The 14,647-nt window shown below is 36.2% G+C and overlaps 1 long non-coding RNA gene and 1 pseudogene across 1 annotated transcript; both read right to left on the reverse strand.

Annotated features, from left to right (window-relative positions):
* Positions 1-2,777: 2,777 nt before the first annotated feature.
* Positions 2,778-7,563, reverse strand: LOC121978308 (annotated as a pseudogene).
* Positions 7,564-8,983: 1,420 nt separating this feature from the next.
* Positions 8,984-9,485, reverse strand: LOC121977609. Its single transcript, XR_006110969.1, has 3 exons — positions 9,443-9,485; positions 9,227-9,326; positions 8,984-9,125 (listed from the first exon to the last, which is right to left on the reverse strand). It is a non-coding gene; the product is annotated as an uncharacterized LOC121977609 (long non-coding RNA).
* Between the last annotated feature and the right edge of the window lie 5,162 nt (positions 9,486-14,647).

The raw sequence follows: 14,647 nt of genomic DNA on the forward strand, positions 1-14,647 counted from the left end.
TGTGAGGCTAGTTGAAATATTGGTACAATCTCACGTCGGTTGCACCCAAGTGTTTATCTCATTGTATTTCAATGATATTAAGTAGAAGAGGTAAGATAAAAAGTTTGATTAAAAGGAATTCCCTATCATATGAGGGACCCCCAGATATACAGTTTAAATTACTGATGTGTGTAGAATATATATTTTTAAGTATTGTTTAGCATATATCTTGTTACATTTCATGAGCCTGATTTACATTCTCATACACTACTTTTATGTGATTTTGTTATTTTTAGTTTTTTAGTTTAGAGAACTACTTTTTGTTTATTTTCATTGATAAGAAATATAAATTAAGCATATTGGATGTCGAAACAAGATTGGGGAGACTTTAACAAAATCAGGGTCATGCCTACTTCACCAGGGTCATGCCTTACTTCAGCAGGGCCACACCTACAAAACCAGGATCATGCTTACAAAATCAAGGTCATGTCTACTTCACCAGGATCATGCCTACTTCACTAGGGCTACACATTACTTCACTAGGGCTATGTTTTACTTCACCAGGGCCATGCCTAATTCACCAAGGCCATAAGGCATGGTCGTGCTTACTTCACCAGGGCCATGTCTCATCCCACCAGGGGCAGATTATTCTAAGGCATGGTCATGTCTTTTGACATGGCCATACCTTATTCAACTGACATGGTCATGTCTCCCAGGCAAAAAGTTTTAGGCCATGATCGTGCCTCCCAGGCATAGTTGTGTTTTGTCCTAAGGCCAGACAGAAGGTTCTATGGGCAGGTCATGCCCAAAAGGCACGGTCATGCCTCAATCACAATGGGTTCCATGCTATGAACATGTCTTAAAGGCATGATCTGATGGGTTTTTCGGGCCGCGAAAACCGCTTTTCGCGTCGCGGAAACCCCGAATCACCCAAAGCCGTAGATCCGTGCAAGGAAAATTTCCGGAAAACAAGAGTACGAGTTTTAATTCTTTGATCTACAATAGATCTACAAAGAAAAATATTTTACCTTCGATGCGTGCCCTCGCAAAATCCCGCTTGTCCAAGGTACGTGTCGGATCTCTAAAGTATCAAGATAGATACTTCTCTAGTGATATCCACACGAACAAGGAGTACTCTCTAGCACTCAAGGATGGAGAAGAAAGACCCCAAGTGTGCTAGCACTCTCTCTAGGGCTCTCGGATGGGAATGGAAGAAGAAAGAAAAGCAAAGAAGAGAATACAATGCACTCCTCTAAAAATATTACCTTTCTTCTTGGACTTCTTGGATTAACTCACTCAACCACCGTCTTCTCACCATGGAAGTCACGGCAACCTCTAGCCAAGAGAGGGGAGAAGCAAGCAAGAAGATCATAGAATGAATGCACACATAACTCCACAAAATCAAAATCCTCCTACCATTAGTGTGGCCGACCACACAATGTAACCCCCTTCATTAATGTGGCCGGCCACATTAAAACCAAGGGAAGAGTGTAACCCCCATGAGGTGGCATACCTCATGAGGTGGAGGTGATGTGGCAAGGATGAGTCATCCTTATGCTGTGGCAATACATCAAGTCAAACTTGATGTTTCAAATTCCATTTGGTCAAGTCAAAATTGACCAATTTCTTCCTTGTTGAGTTAAATCCAACCTTTGATTCAAGTCAATTTCAAATTAATGAATCTCAATTCATTAATATAAATTGACTCAATGAATCAAATTTAAATTAGACTCATTCAACAATTGAATCTAATTGAGTCTAACTCAATAAGTCTAATTCGAATCCAATCTTTGGTGCATCATATGAACCTAATCCAATTGGTTCATCATATGAACCTAATCTCCATCCACTTGTTCTTTGTGTGTGACCCAATAGGCTCTTGTAACGTTGGCAATGTTTCTAAACTCCTTTAGAAACATAAGCAATGAGCGGCATCTAGCAATACATCATTGCTACCCAAGTTACAAGAAATGTCGAGATCCAACATCACCTTGTGACTACTAATTGTGACTCCTCACAATATATGACAAGTGTCCTTCTATCCTAGACATCTAGATTGATCAATGTGAGGCATAGACCGTGTCATCCTTTGACCAATCTAAATCTTGAACTCCAAGTAGACTCACTCAATCAAATGAGCTTAATATCTCATATTGACTCATTTGGGTATGGCCATACACTTCGTGGTCTTACTCATTTGGATAGACAACAACGATTTAAAATCATTGTATTTTAAACTATTATCTTTTAATACCAATATATCAGATTTTAATATAAATATATAATAAAGGCTCATAATCACAAAAGAAAGAATATTCCTCATATCAATGCGATTCAAAATGTTATTTATACAAGAATTACAATCACAAAAGAAAAAACATATCTCATATTCAAATAAAATTTATCCCAATACAAATAAACAAATAAACTCCATTTACAACTAATGAACAATAGCCAAAAGACTAGAAACTTGTGATGGTGGTTCATGCCATGTAGGATTGCACTTACTTATTGTCAACCTAAGTCTCATCACAATCTTCAACTTATAGGATTTCATTTGAATCCTCTTTCTCACTTGCTGATTCTTTCATGCAAACTTTTTCTAATATTGTTGATCATTAGTTCCATATTAAATCTAGTCTTCCCCACACTAGCTCCATCAAAAAGTCCAATCTTTCTACCCCTTTGATAAGGCACTGGAGATCAACAACCTATTGATATCAAAAGAAATATACTATTATATGTATGAAAAAACTTGTTCTGAAAGAATAATAAACACACATATGTTTTTACAATAGTTACCTGAATAAGTATATCATACAAAAAGTATTAGTTGTTAGATGAGTTACTTGAATGCTTGCATGACTGCACAAGTAGAAGTCAAATTCAGTAGGATGACATATCTTAGAATCGACAACATTCTAGTAGCCTTTTTGAAGGAAATAAGTAGCTCCCTGGATATTGCATGACAGATGTTCTACTCATCTAGGTAAATTGGAAAAGAAAACCAACATTCTATTTAAAATTGGTTTTAGATTGTATTTCATACTTTATCATGCCACTAGTAAGAGTTCCTCATTGAGGATCTTGCTAGACCATAAACAAATCTTGAATTAATTCTTGATGGGCCTAAGCACAGACTAATCCAGCATATTTTGTCACCTCGAGCCAGTCTTGAGACGTAATAACCTGACAAACCAAATATAATCAAGATAGTAAGGATACATCAAGGCAACTATACATAGAGCAAGAAATGGTGATTGACAAAATTACTTACAACCGCGATAGAAGGGCTAGAATCTTCCCCAGGATGAGGATGTGTTACGTCAGCACCAAATATTATAGTTGGTCGGTTGCTAACAAGAGGAATGCGCCTTGACAATGCATCGACAAGAACTGTGTCCCTTCCTCCAACCTATGAATCAAGCCTTAGTAAAACAAAGCAGAACAAGAAAAATATATCCACCTTCCACGTACTCACCTTTCCATTGATCTAGTGGCCAACATTGGCAAGGTACTGTTTACTCATCCTGAAAACATGCTTTGTCAAATAACATTGTGAAAACTAAACCAAGGATAGTCTCACATATCTGCTTTTGATCACCTGTAATAACTATGACATATAATAATAAAGTGAACAAGGAAAGGGAAAAAAATTAAAGCTAAAAGGTTTAGCCAATTGATATTTGTCAACAAGCAAAAATATCAAGTTGTGTCGAACAAGATCAAGTGCAAGAAAGACATCATACCATAAAGAGAACCATCATTATCAGGCAATATAACAATGAGCAAACCAAGCTCCTTTCCCTGAGGTTGGAGTATGGTCATTGCATCATGATAGCGTGTTGAAAGCGCTCTTTCAACATGATCAAGCCGAGCAGTTAGAGGTTGAAGCACGGGATCTAGAGAAAATTCCTATAAAAAATGTAGATAAAAATAATGATCTATGTGGCTCTTCTTCAAAAAAGATAATTAAGAATTAAATTACATGTAGTAAATCACATGCTGTAGTAAAAAAGTTGAAGTCATACCATTCCTAATATCTGGCACATCTGAGCATGCTCATGACAAAATCCCCTAGCCAAATTATCTTGCACATTCTTTGCAAAATTGATACATATCCAGCTATTCACTCTCCCACAAAGAGCTGTAGCATCTTTGGCATTTGGTTTGCATACTACACAAAGAGCTGGTCTAAAGTATTGCAGATCACCCTGTTGCCTCATCTACAAGGACATACACATGTCAAGAAGTGGCAAATGCATACAGTGAAAGCCAAGTTATGTATAATAGTTCTCTTATTAGTATTAGAAAATCTTCTTCTCCAGTCTCCTCTCTACTTCTTCAAGGGCTGTAAAGAAAAATTTTCCACCTCAATGGAATGCATCTATGCAAGTGCATTAAGTCATCAATTTTTGCCAACAAGTTGAACAGATCATAGAAGGTTCAATCCTTACTGCTTACAAAACGTAGTGCATAGTCACATACATAAGATAATGCATACACAAGAGTCAAGAAATTGAGATATGAACCATTTTTTCCCTTAATTCCCAATGTTCCTACCATTCTCCATCGAAAAAAATATTGTTTTTACACCTTCATCAGTTTGTGAAAAACATATGATGTGCAAACCAATAGTCAAGCAAGAGCAGAATGAAAGACAAAGAAAGCAACCTAAATAATTATGCTAATGAATTAAATACTTAGGAGAATGTAGAATCTTGTGTAATCATTATTCCTTTTAAGTTAAAAGAGTTAACAATTTGAGTGGCAGGTAAAAGTGTAGAGGAAGATCAAAGAAAATATTTAATCAATTATCCAATGCAATAAAAAGTTAACTAATTTGAATATTACTAGTGTTATAGCCAATAGAATTCATTTAGCCAATACTGATAGCAAGGAAAAACACGTTAGATAGTGATGGTAAGGATGATCAAAAACAATGTTAACTCCACATACATGCAGCAATGCGAGTTATGAACAATAATGCATAACCGTGACAGGCTCCAACAATGTCAGATTATTTTGTATAAACTAAAAAATTGTGCCTGAAAAATAATCTGAAATAAAGAAAAAAGGGGAAAATAAAAACCAACATAACTCACCCGATATTTTCTGCACCCGAAAGGTTCTGAATAGCGACTCCAGCAACTTTGTCACCCATAATTGCTCACACAATTGGATTTTCCCTAAGCCTTTGGATTAGCACAAAGCAGCGCATTGAATCGAACCTACCTCACGATGCCCATGATTTAAAGCCTAAGATAAGCTCAAAACTTAATGGAACACTACAAGAAAAAAGCCTTACAACAACGGTTTTTCACCGTTGTCGTAGCCCCTTTCGGACTGTTGTTAAAGGCTGTGTTGTTAAAGGGGGTGCTCAAAGACAATAGTTTTTAACTGTTGTCTTTGAAGACAAAAACAACAGTTTTTAACCGTTGTCTTTGAAGACAGACAACAATTTTACAACGGAAAAAACCCGTTGTCTTGTCATTGACAACAGTTGTTCACAGTTGTCTTTGAACGTATGCCTTTAATAATAGGCTCTTCAACAACAGTTTTGAACTGTCTACGACAACGGCTAAAAACCGTTGTCTTTTTAGCTAATGACAACGGTTTGACAACGGTTAAAAATCGTTGTCTTTTTAGCCAACAATGTTATTTAACATCAATTTGACAATGATTTTTCACTGTTGTCTTTTAATGTCATTGACAACAGTTTCACATATTTAAACTGATGTCTTTGGGTACAATATACAATATTTTGACAATAAATAAAAAATTGAATTTTTTCCATCATTTAATAACCATTATTTTATTTAAATAATATATCTACAAAATATCATATATCAAAAACCTACAATCCGATCCAAACATCATCATCCAGTGCAAATTTCATTAAAGTACCAAACATCATCATCCAAACATCATTAAAGTACCAAACATCAACATCCAAACATCACAAAAGTTTACAAAACTAAATAGTACCCATAACAATATATCACACATATATATGAAGTCCAAAATATCTTATTTTGTTGGATCAAATCTTCTCTACCTGTGCATCTTCTAAACACCATATCGAGAACTGCAGCCTTTTCCCTGAGGTATTATGCAGAGTTTATATATGCTTTCTAAACAGCCTATGCTTTCTCCTCCCTCCTAGCTTCTCTTTTCTTCTCCTTTCTGGGTATGGTCATTATCTTTTCCCTGAGGTAAATAGCATATGATTGCAAGTTAAGTCATTTCCCAGGAGTAAATGGCATAAAGATGATGATGACAAAGACGCTGTACACATTTGAATATGATAACAATACTTCTTTCTAGGCACAAACTAAAATTACTGTATACCTCACTTTCAGTTCAAGTTATCTACAAAATATCATTTATCAAGAACCTACAATCCAAACATCATCATCCAAACATCATTAAAGTACCAAACATCAACATCCAAACATCACCAAAGTTTACAAAACTAAATAGTACCCATAACAATATATCACACATATATATGCCAAAGTATCTTGTTTTGTTGGATCAAATCTTCTCTACTTGTGCATCTTCTAAACACCCTTTTACTTCCTATGAAAATAAAATCACATGATTTTAATCCAATTCAACAACAACAAGTCTAGCTAGTCTCCAGTAATATAGAGCTTTAGAGTTTGCAAAGTATATAACAAAAACTGGCTAACAAGGTTTGTTATTTTCTTCATTGTGATATACTCTAAATTAAACTTCTCATACAGTATTTTCATATAGTAGATCCTAAAAAATAGAGTATCTTCCAGAACCATCGGATAGCATGAGCTGCTCCAACAGAAAAATCAAGCAGAAAACATTATGCCATGCAGGAGAAATCAAAAATAAAAACAAGAAATAAATTTTAGACTTAAAACTAGAAGGCATTATTTCCTTAATTTATTTATGTTCTGGAGAAAAGGAAGTCACATAATATATATTACTTGTCCGGTTCTTGATCAGCCAACCATTCCCCTGCAAGAAAAATGCCCATTACACATCTAATGGGGAACTATATCCATCACATTTGGCTGCAGATTATTACCTTTAACTTATAATAATCGAGCTTGATTTGATCCATCAATGGGGAGCATTGCAAGCTTTCCAACACAAGTTGGTAATTTTAAGATTATCATTTTGTTTTAACCTTTAATAATAGTACATTTGCACTACAACACTATAGAACTGTCTTATATTAATTATGTATTTCCCTTTTCATTGTGCTTCTTGTGCAAGTAGGTCATCAGTATTACTTCGCCCACAACTACGGAGCGTCCAATTCTTTAAGAAGAAGGTAGTTGAACAGAATCTTAGAAGTAGTTGCAAAAGTCATGACCAATTCAAAAGTAATCGAATGGAAAGGGAAAACAAAATTTAATCCTTGTTCTAATCGATCTTGATAAAGTAAAGTAGTTGAATGAAGCATGATGGTAAAAGGAAGTCAGCACAGTAAAGGCAGATACATCAAACACAAACTAATTACCTGACAGGGATATTGGCTCTCGTGCTAGGGGATTGATCCTTTCTCTGTCCAGTGATCCACTCGCGGAGGCCTTTCAGCATTCTCCTTAGAGGTCTCACTTTCCTCCATGATCTATGATCCTGTCCGAATCGGTGAACCAACGGACGTTGGGCACGTGGCGCTCTCCTGGCAGCTGACGTAGATCCTCGGCCGGTCGGACGGTGCTCCGGCGGACCTGCACAGAAGTCGGGCCGGGAAGGGATTCCCGGCGGCGACCCTCCGACGCTCAAGTCAGGCAAGCAAGCAGTGAAAAAGTGGCTCTCCAAATATCAGAACGCGTACCTCCGGCGAAGGGTGAGGGCCTTTATATAGGGCAGCGGAGAAGCGAGTGTACACATACCGAGGTGTACACGTGTCCGCGACCCATCCCCCAGTAAGGGCTTGTCAGTGAGCTTACCTGACTCATACTGCTACAGTCCAAGCATGTCCTTGATGGAACAGCGGAACCCCCTGTCATAAGATTTGAAGTATGGCCTACACGTGGAACATACCCGCTGTCAGAAAAAGATGTCACTTGTCCTTTCGCCATTACTCCCCGGAGAGAGTTCGGACGACCAGCTTCTGTGACATCCGGCCGGACGTATGCAGTGGTTTACTTAGGGAGGTTCTCAATCACGTGCTTTGTGGAGACTATTAGCAGTATGCTACCTGATCGTTTTGGCCGAGCGTGCAATCCGATTGTCTATGCGATCTCGTCCGCTGAGCGCCGAACCCCTGACTTTCGACGAGATGCCTTTAACCATCAACTAGACACCGGTCGGCCGCCCGGCCAGTCGAACCCGCCCCTCGCCGCCCGGCCACCTGCCACTTTGCCTTACACGTGGCGTTGACCCCACCGGTCGGGGGGCCCCTGTTCTTACAACCGGATCAATCTATAATAGGCAGATTGCAAGTATATATTTTAAATGCCAAGTCAAAATTGTAAAAGGCAAACTAATCTGGGAAGAAAATATCCCCATATCAATATGTTAATTGTTGCTCATTGGATGCTCGAAAGCTTCAGGTTCGATATGCTTAGTTAATATCCTTAACATGTGATTTTTGCAAAACATATGACATGATAATTGTAATTACATTTTTTTTTTACTTGTAAAAAATCACTATGGGCATTGAAACTTAACAGACTTTATTGATCTGAACACATAACATCACAAATATTCAAGCTTGCCACTTTTCCCTGCATCAATAATGCATTGAAACAAGGTATAACGCAACCAATCCAGGACAGTTTGCATGTCATTCGAAATTGAAAAGTAAACTTTTGTTAGCAAAAAAGACAACTTGATAACATGCACTTTGGAGGTGGGACTAGGGGAAATTATCAGGTCATTTTACACTATAATGGAATAAATCCTGGTCAGGAGCTGATTAATATGGAACTAAACAGGCTGCACTATACAAAAAAAGTAAATTTCAATAGAGGGAGAATACATATAAAAATCATACTTTTAGTTCAAAGATAGAACAAACCTGAGCACGAATAAAGCCAGAAAGAGCAAAAGTGGTATACTGGCCGGTGTACACTCCATTATCATCCAAGTGTCCAATATTGATTTGGACGGATGTGTGATCCTTGGCAGTGATTAGTCTGTTCGTAGCAGAACTAGGGGAGAAAACGAAAGTTGGAAAAAACATCACAATAATCAACATAATCGATCAATATATCCAGGCTACAGAAGATCTAATTATTGATAAGATAATCACCATTTTCTAGGGATATAAAGATTCATCATTTCACCCGCTTCGTTCTGCATCTTGAAAGTGATATCACTTCCCTAGATTCACAAATATGTGACCAAATCACCTGATAACACAATAAAAACAATTAGGGAAAAATATTTGACCAAATCACCTTATAATAAACATAGCCTTCAAGCACATAAAATACGAAAATAGAATTCAAGAAACTCAAAGACATACCACTACTTTGTGGACCCATGATAGAAACTACAGCATAGGAGAATCCATGATCTGCCAACTTCACTGACTTCATAAAGTGTTCAAGACTCGTGACATTGAATACACCATCTCCGTCAATCAGTTGGATAGAGCAACATTCATTAGCCATTTCTGCTTAAAAAAAGATGAAAACAGTAATTGATGTGAGGTCAAAAACAATCCTTTAACCGACACAATAGACATCAATTGAATTATTGCATTATGGAAGTGAAGTAATAATCCTTTAACATGACAGACATAATAGATTACTCATATCACAAGCCAATACATATAACTTATCATACAACTATACTTATTGGTATTGATGGAGTCTATCTGTTGGTCCATTCCATTGGATTGTAGGTTATTTTCTTTGTAACGACTTGGATGCTGAGATCTCTAGTTATGGTATCATCTCCTAGAAGCCAACATGACTACATGAAAGGCAAGCAAGGTCATGGATTCTAGTGAGTACTTAGATAGACTTGAACCTTCCTATAGTATCATCTCTAGTTATGGTACAATCATTTTTTAGAAACTTAAGGGGAAGTTGTTGATGTAGTTGTACTTGAGTTGGACTCATTTTAATGTGTTAGCAAAATGTATGACGTTATGTTTAAGTTGGACAAAACCTCTATATCCTGAAGCTTTAATCCATACAACAAACTTTAATGAGAAAAATAAATGACCAAATTAAAGATAAAAATATGTTATAGCTACATGCGCAAAAGGCAAAAATAACATATTCTGATGGATAAAGTAGTTGGTCAACAAAACATGCACTTGTCTAAGAGTTTTCATACCTGATACAGAGATGACTCAACTTTTGCCTAGTTGTGTGTAATTGATTCTCAAGTGCAAAATTAGATAGCATTAGAGCATCCCATTCCTGTTTCAGCAGAAGAAAAACAACATTAAATTCTTTAAGGATCAATACATTGGTTGTAAAGTATAAAGAAAGATTATTCTAGAAAATTAGGATAAGGACAAGCCATGGCAACAAACTGATACATGCAAATGATTAGACCACACAATCAAATCTATACTAATTGATGCATAATAATCAGGATTAAGTTCTAAACTAACACTATTGAAGAGGTGAAATTACTCAAAAGATCTTTTTTATATTATCCGCCATTGCCATCTATCTATCTTACAAGTCGTGCAAAGATTAAGATTACATCATAGGAAGAAGAAACTTATCCTCGGCCCATTTACTAGAAAGAACATAAAAACATGTCAGATTATTTAAAAATTCATGTAGCACATAGAATTCAAGGAAAAAGACATTTATTGCATTCAATTGATAAGACAACTAGACAGTTAAGGTAACTAAAAGAATATATTGCAATCCATATTCAAAACAAAGAGTTCAGAATACACATATTCTGGAGCATTCCAAGCAGCCCAGGAATGCTGGCAGCTTGCAACGGTCTTGGCTTCGCCACCTACCAGAAGAATAATTTAAAAAAATCATGGAAGACAATAAATATAAAAAATATCATTGTTCAGTTCCATGCATTAATTTATTAGCTTGCAATGATTGTAACATTTCATAGTTAATGAATCAACAGTGCATGGGGTTGTGAAAATTCTCAACCAAACAAAATGGGATTAATTGTTGTTTAGGCACATGGTATTTTGAAAGTAGAGTTGATCCTCCTACTACAATGGACAATCAAACAAGACAAATTAGTGAGTAGGACAGGGATGGACACTATTAATGCAGTGTTGCTGTTGTATCATGGCATGGGAGCAAATCCTATGTAACGCCCGCCCTCCCTGCTAACCCTAAGGGACGGGGCTACGATACTCTACGTACGTATTACAGCGGAAGACTTAAAAATTATTTTTCTTAACTTATTTCAAACCGAACTACACTAACATGGTTTCATAACATGATAACAAAATCAATAAAAACATAATATCAAGTCACCAATAGTGTATTACATTTCACAAAACCAAAGCATAGTTCTTAAAGGTTTTAAAGCAGGTTCTTAATTAGTTGCCTAGCCACCGCCACACACATCTTCGTTGCCCCTCCTGCTGCTCCTTTAACTCATCCAACTTTTTCCTTTATCTGTGGTACAAGGAAAGTAAGCTATGAGCACTCATGGCTCAGTAAGTTCCTTTCCTACTCACTAAAATCAAAAATCAGCACATAATCAAGAATGTATCAACAAGTCATAATCTCAACTAATCATGGCATAACCTAGCATTCTATTCAAGCATATCACGCATCATAATATAATCACCACTAGTCATGGCATATCAAACATCATCATGGCCGAAACATATACCTAGTGCATTGCATAAAACATAGCTAGACATGGTATAACAACTAAGTATCATGGTATATCAAAGCATGGCCGAAACATGTATATCAAAGCATCATAACTATGGCCGAACATGTATATCAAAGCATCATAACTATGGCCGAACATGTATATCAAAGCATCATCATATCCATGGCCGAAATCTATATATCAAGCATCAACATATCCATGGCCGAAACATGTCTATAAGGTATAGCATGAACATAACATAATCATACCTTATCATGGCATATCATAATCAAGAGCATAGCATGAAACATAGCATAATTTCATAAGGTGTATGCAATATGATTTTGGAAAACATGTATCCGAAAAACATGTGTATGTCTCATGATCTTTAAAACCATTTTTTTTGTATATATATACTTGAAAGTAATCTCAACATAAGGGGGATCCCGGCTATGTACCACTTACATATTGCGCGCAACCTTGTAGGTCCAAGGTAGCAAGTCTTGAACCCTACAAGGCAAACATGCTAGGCCCTTAGTCCTAGGGGCACTTAGGAGCCCATCCCTAACGAGGTCCTTAGTCCCCGGGGCGCTTATGGAGCCCACCCTTGGTACAAGCCACTCACACATAAAGTAAAGTACATGTCATATATATCATGTATCATAAAAGCATGCATCACTTAGGCACACATCATATCATAAAAGTATGCATCACTTAGGCATACATCATGTCATAAAAGTATGCATCACTTAGGCATACATCATATCATAAAGGTATGCATCACTTAGGCATACATCATGTCATAAAGGTATGCATCACTTAGGCATACATCATATCATAAAGGTATGCATCACTTAGGCATACATCATGTCATAAAGGTATGCATCACTTAGGCATACATCATATCATAAAGGTATGCATCACTTAGGCATACATCATGTCATAACAATATGCATCACTTAGGCATAGATCATAAAACATGCATATCTTAAGCATAAAGCATATCATCAAGCATGCATGATTTAACCACATAGCATATCATGGAAGCATGCATATTTTAAGCACTAAACATAGCATTAAAGCATGCATAATTTAACCACATATCATAACATAAGCATGCATATTTTTAGCATAAAGCATATCATATCATAAAAGCATGCATATCATATCATAAGTCATAAATCACAAGCATACATATTAAGCATAAGGGTGTATCTTGTGATTATCCTATCATAGGAAACATGGTATCATATTCATCTTGGTTCTAAGCTTCCTAAACCCTTGTGGCCGAAACCCTTTAGAGCTCAATCTAGGTTAAACACAACATCCAAGCATGTGGCACATAAATTATCATCATAACATTTTCATAGAAAGCATTATAAACATGATTAACTTAGTTTCTAAGTTCCTCAAGTCCCTAATTTCATATGGCCGAAACCTTAAGGTGTGAAACAAGGTTCCATATGACATAAAAGCATGGACAACTTTAAATCATATTTATAACATTTTTACCAAGGAACAAGGTAAATACATTTGACACATTTGAATTAGTTCCTAAGTTCTTTAAGCCCTTAACATATGTCATGGCCGAAATTTAACAAGTTCTCATTAGGGCTACAAACAAGCATACAAGCATGTGAACTTGGACTAACATTATGTATAAATTCATACAAGGCATCATACAATAGTTATGGCCGAAACATACCCTAGCATCAGTTTAGGTCATAAAACAACATATAGCAATTGAACCTTGGCTTTCTACTTATCATATTTCATGTAGAGTGACATGAGCATATTTAATTTAAGTCCTATGGTTTCTAGGGCATCTATTCCTTCACGACCGAAACATTCAAGGGTTCATTTAGGTCATGGAAAAATTATACAAGAATGTGAAACAATCAACACATTATCCTATTTTCATAAGAAGTACTTTTAACACATTTGGTTTCATTTCTAAGGCCTCTAGGTCTTTTAAACCCTACTTGGCTGAATTTTCTCAAAATATAAACTGGCTTCAAATAGCCTAAAAGCATGAGAATTTATACAAGTTTCATAGCATGTATAAAGACAAGCATAATGAGTATACATATGAATTGTGTCTTAGGCTTTCTAGGTTTCTTTTTCTCTTTTTCTTTTATTTTTTCTCATGGCCGAAACCTACCATTCCTTAGCTAGGTTTTTAAGTGGCCTAAAGCATGAAAAACCTAAGTAAGTTTCATGGCAAAAGTTACTAAGAAACATATATACAAATTGGTTCATGAATAAGCTAGGACCCCTTGTGGTCATACATGTTATATGTCATGCAACTAATTTTTCTACACCCTAATTAAGCATGAGGACATTAAACAACTTTCATATCTAAATAGCACAGAGGTCTTGATCATATTAAAATTTTGTTTACGCTTTTCTAAGCTATCCATCTCATCATGGCCGAAAAACCCTAAGAAGGAGTTCATGAAATTCTAGCAATATTCAAGCATACAAATCCTTTAAGATCTTTGTATTCTATCACATGAGCATGGTTATTTAAATTTAAAGGTCTTCCTAATCCTAAACCCTTTCTTGACTGAATCATATGAGTGGGTTTTCTTTTAGTTTCAAATATCTTCTAAGGAAGAAAACTAATACATGATCCTTAATATTTCATAGGGAGAACCTTGTACTAGTTGGGTAAAACAATAAATTTCCCAAGCCTCTTAAGAATATTTTTGGCCGAAATTCTAGGGTTCAATACTCCTCTGATCAAGCATCATATAGGTATAAAAGCATGAAGGAGAACCCCTTTACATAGCATAGAAAAATCTATCATGTAGTGAAGACTAGTTTAAACATCATTAGATTTTGAAAGCTCTTCTTGGCCGAATTTTCTCAAACTTGTTTCTAGGTTTTAAAATCTTCATAA

This window comes from Zingiber officinale, chromosome 4B (genome assembly GCF_018446385.1).
Source record: "Zingiber officinale cultivar Zhangliang chromosome 4B, Zo_v1.1, whole genome shotgun sequence".
Lineage (NCBI taxonomy): Eukaryota > Viridiplantae > Streptophyta > Magnoliopsida > Zingiberales > Zingiberaceae > Zingiber > Zingiber officinale.